Raw genomic sequence first — 7,619 nt, 5'->3', positions numbered from 1 at the left:
TATAAAGGGAGTACATACAAATACCCTTTTAGCAAAATTTAGAACACAAAGTAGCCATACTTGCGCTAAAGGGGACACTCGAGGACCGATGCCCCTTCACGTTCCATTTGAACAACTGTGCATGCAATTCTAAGCTCCCTGATAAAAGAAATAGAGGCAGGACAAGTCAGATAAGGAAATAAAAATGGCAAAAATGAAAAAAAAAGTCTTGTATATAATTGTTGCCAGAAAAGGCCATCAGTTTGCCAGAAAAGGTTTGTATGAGAAAAGTGGTTCCCCACCAAGAATTGTTGCTAGAAAAGGCCATCAGGTTGCAATGCCAACCTACACTACAAAGAAAAGGTAACAACTAACCATCTATCGAGAGTTAAGGTATTATTTATGTAAATACCTGACCATTATAGAGACCTTGCATAGTAATATAAACTGGTTCAGGTTAAGAAATGTATCTGTATCATTGCTCTAAGTAGATCTTGTCCAATGAAGTCCAAGACATCTTATTATCAAATCATGTGAGCTTCAGAATCCATGAACCACATTAATGAGTAAATGTTGCAAGAACTGTATGTGTGTTTATGGTTATTGTGTTCTAAATTTTGCTAATGGTTTGACTAACTGGATTGTTATGGTGATCCTGAATTTCTTGGTATGGCTAATGCATTTATCTATTTCAGTAACTTGAACTCAACATCTTTGTCATACCTATTGTTTCCTCTTAGCTATTGTGATTTAATCGAGATTAATTTCTAATACAGATCGCAGCTGGCATTGAAGAACTTCATTCCATTAAAAACTAGTGTGTTTTCCTGTTAAGGACTTAATTCCATTAAATAAATAACAAAACAACATATACAAGAGCTGTGAGGATCCAAGCATATATACAAATCTAAAAGAGAACAGATTCTAAGATCCAAGCATGTATAGAAAGAGAGAGGAGTTAATCAAAAAGAGAATCAGTAGTGCTACAAAAAGTAGGGTTTTCTTTACCTTGGATCTGTCGATTCCTAACTGAAAGAGATTGATCCCGTAGGTATTTTCTGACATATGAAATATCAGTATGTCATATAATCAGTTTGCTACATACGATGGGAAGGGGTCCATCTCAAGTAGCTACAACAACAACAACAGATGGTCTTATAAGGCCGTTACCAGCTGCATGAACATATATGGTTCCTGAATGACCATCTCCAACAACTATCAGTTCATCTTCTATTCATGGAATAGACGATACATCAATCACTAATCAAATGATGAAGTTAATGCCAAATGATAAGTATAAAAATATTAACTCAACGGGAACCTGATTCAAACTTGCTTACAGGCACTGAAAAATGGTTTCCAAATTTAGTGCAATCTTAGATAGTTAGGGACATCGTATCTGAAATAATCCACTATTGTTGAGATGAAATAGAAAGGTTAGGTTCCGTATCAATCATAGGACTGCACAGGGATGAAGATAAGTACCATGCATTTGATTTATAAATAACAAAAAATGTTGTTTCGACATGTGATCAAATGATGAAGTTAAAAGCAAAGGATAACTATAAAATTATTAACTCAATGGGAACTTGAATCAAAATTACTTAAAGCTACTAAAAATGGCCTCATATTAGTATAAACCAATTAGCAATTAGTAAGATTAAGATTTCTGGGACTTTACCAAAAGTCCAATGGAGAGGACATAAAAAAGTGAGTCATAGGATTTCCAAAAAAAGTTCAGCAAAAAAGACAGTGTACTACGATGGAATAGAAGAGCCCCTACACTATTACATGTACATAGCACAGTCACAAAAAATAATGGATGCACGGACAATGGCATTCAATTGTTTTAATGGGCTTATTATACTATAGAGAAAATGAATACTACATGTAGGCCATTAGTATAAACAATAACCACAACAGAAGTTGCTCAGACAAAAGACATACTACCAATATTTTTGTTAGCAAGTAAACCAAATGACCCATTGTTGGAGACTCATGTTGTGGAATTACTCCCCATTGATACCCAAGTGCCCAAGTGGTCCAACAAGCTGTCACTATGGTCTGCAAATAATGGCCCAGGATCTCCACGAGCCCCCTCCAGATTTCTCTACTCCATATAAATGAGCAAATTTGAATAGCATAAGCATACATAGCTTGCTCAATATAGCAATACCGGTTCAAAAAATCATTGCACCCTAAATTAGAATGGAAAAAGGTTGATATAAATTAAATGACTGCAAACACAAAATCATCACCTTCTTCATATGATGTGTATAGGACTACCTCATAGGAAATAATATGAACAGTAGACCTCTTTGCAGTTCAAAGTGCTAATTTGCATTTGCATTTGCAAATTATCACTGTGTTAACGCATGCCAACGGTAGAAAGGTGCTTTATAGTGGTAGAGATTTACATCAAACAATACTACTCAACTCTCGTATTTTAAACGACACATGTTCAGTTCAAAGGTGCTAGATGTAAACATGGGAACCCAGAACATAGTGAAACCAGGCCAGCCTTACAAGGCTATATAATTTATTTATTCACTAATTGAAAAAAGAAGGAATTGCATTTAAGATGAACATATAGTTTCAAGACATTGACATGGGGTGGATAAACGGTCATTGAATCTTGGACCCTAATAATTGACAAAGTTTCACTATAGAATTACAAAAGAACGTGGGTTTTGGAGTCAATAGATGGGGCAATCTTCTTACTATTAGTTTCAATAATCATTACTTGCTGTCTACGAAGCAGTACGAAAGTATACAACAAAATTAAAAATGGCTAATTGACTTCTAAAAAAATGATGCCAAAAACTATCGAGTAAACATCTGATTTGGTGCTCTACAAAGAAGTACATACCCATACAAATAGACGAACGTGAACTGGACAGAGCATGAAAAGGGTGTATTTGTGACAATGTAATATCTTCAAACCTCATCGAGTAGCAACGAACCAGCATCACCTTCCAGTCCCAAAGTTAAAGCAGTACCAATTAGCTTGCAATCTTTAGTCCAAACAACCCTATCTTCACGATCTTGAAGCTGAAGGTTTGGAGTTGGATCCTTGCTTTCTAGACATATCAGAAGGCCACAAAATCATCTGTTGAAATGAAGGATACATATTTCTTGGGATATTCCCACCATTGTCATCTGTTGCCATGAACACATTCTATCAGAAAATATGGATAGAAGAAAAAATAATTTGTAGTTGTTATGTCATATCAAAGAGATATATAAGTACGTGTTGCTTGTGTCGAGGCCTAGAACTATGTTTATCAGACCTGGATCCCCGGGAGAGAGTGGTGTGGAGGCAGCACCAGAGAGGAGCGATGGAGGACGGGGGGAGGGGAGGCGAAGCCAAAGAGCTGGGACAGAGAGGCGGCATCCCGTGGGAGCGAGTGGCAATGTGGTGGCGTCGGCACTAGAGAAGAGCGGTGGAGGCCGACTGGAGGAGGGGAGGCGGAGAACTCGGCGACTATCAACGGTGCTAGGGCATGAGACCAAAACCCTAACCAGTAGAACCCGGCGAGAGGGAAACGAAGGGAGAGTGGTCAGGCTGACTTACTGGCTGGCATCATCGCCTGTGGGGGCGATGAGCAGCTAATGCGACAGCTGTTGTAGCCCTGTTGCTCCCACAGTGGAGCGCAACATCAGCAAGGAGCTGGTGATGGGGATGGAGGATGAGGTCACTGAGGCGACGTCGGCCTCAGATCTAAGGATTCGTGAGAGACCTCTTCTTAGTGCGCGGCCCCGTGAAGACGCCCTCGATGTAGTAGTTGATGCCTCTGGCGTCGATGAGCATGGACACCGGCTTCTTGTGCACTTCCCGCTTCAGGGCAGCCTCGTCGGCGTTGTTCATCACGTACATGTTTTCGATTTTCACCACCGGATGGAGGATTTGCAATACATGGAGAGGCTGGGGCGAGGAGACTCCATGGATTGCATCGATTTGTGCTGAGGAAGCCGAATCCATGGAGAGCATGGCGCGGACACGGTTGGAGAGGCTAGGGCGAGGAGAGAGAGCAGGGATTGCGTCGATTTGTGCTGAGGAAGCAGAATCCATGGAGAGTGAAAGTCGCCTAGAGGGGGGTGAATAGGCAGAATCTGAAAATTATAAACTTAAACACACACTATAAGCTGGGCTTAGCGTTAGAACTTAAAAACAAGTCCGGGAGAGAGGGGGGAAACAAATCAAGAGCGAATCAAGCGGATGAACATGGTGCTTTGTTTTACCGAGGTTCGGTTCTAAAGAACCTAGTCCCCGTTGAGGTGGTCATAAAGACCGGATCTCTTTCAACCCTTTCCCTCTCTCAAACGGCTACTTAGACCGAGTGAGCCTTCTTCCTTAATCTCACGGGTCACTTAGACCCCGCAAGGATCACCAGACAATTGGTGTCTCTTGCCTTGCTTACAAAACACTTGAGAGTAAGAATTCAAAAGAAAAAGAAGGCCAAGCCAAGCAAACAAGAGCAACAAAGGAACACAAGAGATCCTCTCACAAGTCCTAATGCACTAGAGTTGATTTGGGGACTTTGAGTGGATCGATCGCTTTGAATGTGCCTTGGAGTGGAGTCTATTGCTCTTGTATTTGTCGGAGAGTAGATATCCGGCCGGGTGGCGGAGTGCACCTGCCCTAAATCCTGAAATGAGGAGGGGCTTAGGCGTCTTGCTTGATCGTTAGGTTGAACGGGAAGAACTCAAGAACACACAAGGATTTAGAGTGGTTCGAGCCACCGGAGCGTAATACCCTACTCCACTGTGGGATGTATTGCTTGTGAGATTGTATGAGCATGCGAGTCTAAGGTGTGACCTAAGATTGCGTGTGTGTGTGTGTAACGTCGCATACCTCCCCTTTTATAGCTGAAGGGGGGCATGCACAAAGGTGCTGGGCCCCGACAGGTGGGCCCAGGGACATAAAGAATATAGCGCTTGGAGCCACTAATGTCTGTTGTCGAGGCAATCTTCTTGTACCCTGACGCCCGAGATCTCCATATCCTCGGTGTGCAGGGGAAGCTTCTTGTAGAAGGGAAGATGAGTACAGCGCGCCGCTCGGCACGGGCGCACTGTTTGCCAGTAGACTGATCAGACGTGTTGTCTGCTGGATGGGTCTGACACCGCCTGCCAGCGGATGGAACAGGTCGCATTAAATCCCGAGAGGGCACGTCGCCGGTCAGCGTGGTGGCAGACGGCGCATCCCCTCCGCAATAAAGGCGAAGGTTGTATGGCTGTATGGACTTTGCATCAGGCTCGGCCTGCTGGCTTATGTCACGGGCCACACTCCACGCAGCAGCAGCGGGCTATCGCCTGAGCGAAAAGCGTAGAGTAAGGCCTGGACACGTGCCGGCACCGGACCCTTACCCATGTCGGGGTCCTCGTCATCCCGGGACCTTGCCAAGATCCGGACCTTACTGGGGGAGCCTGGAGCTTGTTCGGGGGACCCAGCATGTCCTCCTGGGAGCTCCGGACCCGTCCGTACAGGGGTCCGGCGTTCCTTGGAGGTCCGGGCCCATCGATGCGCCTTGGGAAGTATTATCTTCCCTTGCGCGGCGGTTCGCCTTCCTGGTCGCTGGTTGCCCCGAAAATGAAGGGGCGCATAACAGCAGGGTAGTTGCACGCTCCTTCTTCGGGTTAGTCTGTATGACATGTGGGGCCTGGCCCCCGTGTCATAAGGTGGGATCCTCGGTGCACGTCGGGGGAGACTTCACCTGTGACGCTTCAGGGGCACGAGTGGGGGGTCTGCCTTTAAAAAGGGGTCGATCTCCCGGGCAGTAGACATGCCTCGCTCCTCTTGCGACCACCGCGTCCTTTCTCCTTCCGGGCCTCCAGATGGGGTGCGCCGGTGTTCTCTAAAGGGACCCGCGTCAAGGTCGTCCTTTCCGGTGACTTCACCGCCGGAGAGCACGCGCTCGTGGTGGTGTCGCCGATCTTGTCTTCTTCTTGCTGCTGTTGGAGGGGTGCAACCCTATGGGAGTTGGCATCCTTCCACCATCATTTGGCTTCAAGGATTTTCATCACGCAGCCCGGTCGCAACCTCCGGCCGGTGGTCATCCGCAAGGATGACTACCAGCCTTGTGGTGGAGAGAAGCGAGCCGGGCTGTGGCCTCCTCCTGCCCTCAGCTTCAAGGATGTTCATCATCCGCGCTGGGGAGGAGGGCGAGCCGAGCGGGAGCTTCGCCTTCCGCGTGGGCTGGCAGTCCGCTTCTTCCTCTAGCATTCGGGGGAGAAGGGTGTTCGCCAGCCTTGCGGAGGAGGCGAACTTCGGGTACGTGGAGCCGGCCGTCTGTGGCGCTGTCAGCTGCCGCGTGCCTGGCTCCCCGTCCTGGGTGGCTCTGGTGCCGCCTCCGGGGCTGCCTCCTGCCGCTGGGGTGGAGCGTGGCTGCCCGTCCACCGCACGGGCGACGGTCGCGCCGTGCGTGGGTTGGCCACATCCACGGCTTTTATCGCGCCACCGGCCGCACCGGGAGGTCGTACAAGACGTCGTATGCCGTGGGGGCGGCGATGGCGTTCTTGGATGGTCTTGTCCTCACTCTCGTAGTGAGGATGGGAGCGAGGACCTCTTCGTGGGTGCTGGGGCTGTCGTGGTCGCCTCCGCTGATGAGGCTGCCCACTGCAGAGGTGGTTGCCTACGCTGGCGAGACCGCCAGTGCCACCCGCCGCCAGACCTCCGGCTCTTTGGCTTTAATGGCCTTGTTGTCGTCCCCCGTAGGAGGATGGAGGCGAAGACCTATTCGCAGTAGCGCTCACGCTAAGGTGATCGCTACTGCTGGCGAGCCGCCCGGAGCGGAGGTCGTTGTCGCTGCTGGTGCAGAGGTGGTCGCCGCCGTTGGTGGGGCTGTCCGGAGCCAGCTTCCAGCGTGACTCTTGCTGGTGCAACGTAGTTCCTTCCTGCAGAAATGGAGCTAGGGTCCCGCTTGTAAGGGAATGTAATGACATTTGCTTGAGAGCAGAATGTAATAACATATGTATGCAGGATTTTAGCCTGGGAAGCCAAGTTGTGTGTTCGGACCCCCTGGATGGTGGCTTCGAGTACTAAGACACCTGTCGCAGCGCGGTGGAGTATGTAGGCCCACGGTACAGGACCAGGCTGAGCAGCTACATGGTTTCCGGACCCCCCAAGAGACAAGTGCCCGTTCTTCAGAGCCGGACCTCCAGGTTGCTGGACACACATGACTATAGTTTTAAATACTAGGACACCCACCACGGAGTGGTGGAGTGTGCAGGATTTTGGGTACGGAACCAGGCTAACCGGCCACACAGGCTCTGGACCACCCTATGAAACGGGCATCCGTTCTTTAGAACCGCCCCCCAGGCCTTTCCCTGTTTTTGTAAAGTAATAAATATTGTCTTCTAAGCAGCATTTAACACTTATCTGTGTATCGTCTGTTCCTGCTGTGTGCGATGTTGTTGACTCCTCCTTAGTACCTGGCCCCCTGCCTGGGATGCAGGCTTGATGTGTTGAGGTTGGATACCAACGTTTCTAAAAAGGTTGTCAACAAACCTCGGGAGGCAAACTCGCCGAGATCTGGAACTGTACATAACTTTTAGCTAGGAAGCATTAGTAGTACACCTCATAGGGCTCTCCGTCTGATATTAGTCGTCCTTTGATACATGCTCGGGACCCGCAGGTTTTA

The 7,619-nt window shown here is 47.8% G+C and overlaps 1 long non-coding RNA gene across 1 annotated transcript; it reads right to left on the bottom strand.

Moving 5' to 3' along the window:
• Nucleotides 1-821: 821 nt before the first annotated feature.
• On the bottom strand, nt 822-1,490 carry LOC109944979 (uncharacterized). The gene is made up of 3 exons (XR_002268354.2): nt 1,301-1,490; nt 1,150-1,209; nt 822-1,037 (listed from the first exon to the last, which is right to left on the bottom strand). It is a non-coding gene; the product is annotated as an uncharacterized lncRNA (long non-coding RNA).
• Nucleotides 1,491-7,619: the final 6,129 nt, after the last annotated feature.

This window comes from Zea mays, chromosome 3 (genome assembly GCF_902167145.1).
Source record: "Zea mays cultivar B73 chromosome 3, Zm-B73-REFERENCE-NAM-5.0, whole genome shotgun sequence".
Classification (NCBI taxonomy): Eukaryota; Viridiplantae; Streptophyta; class Magnoliopsida; order Poales; family Poaceae; genus Zea; species Zea mays.
This window is presented reverse-complemented; position numbering and strand designations above follow the sequence as displayed.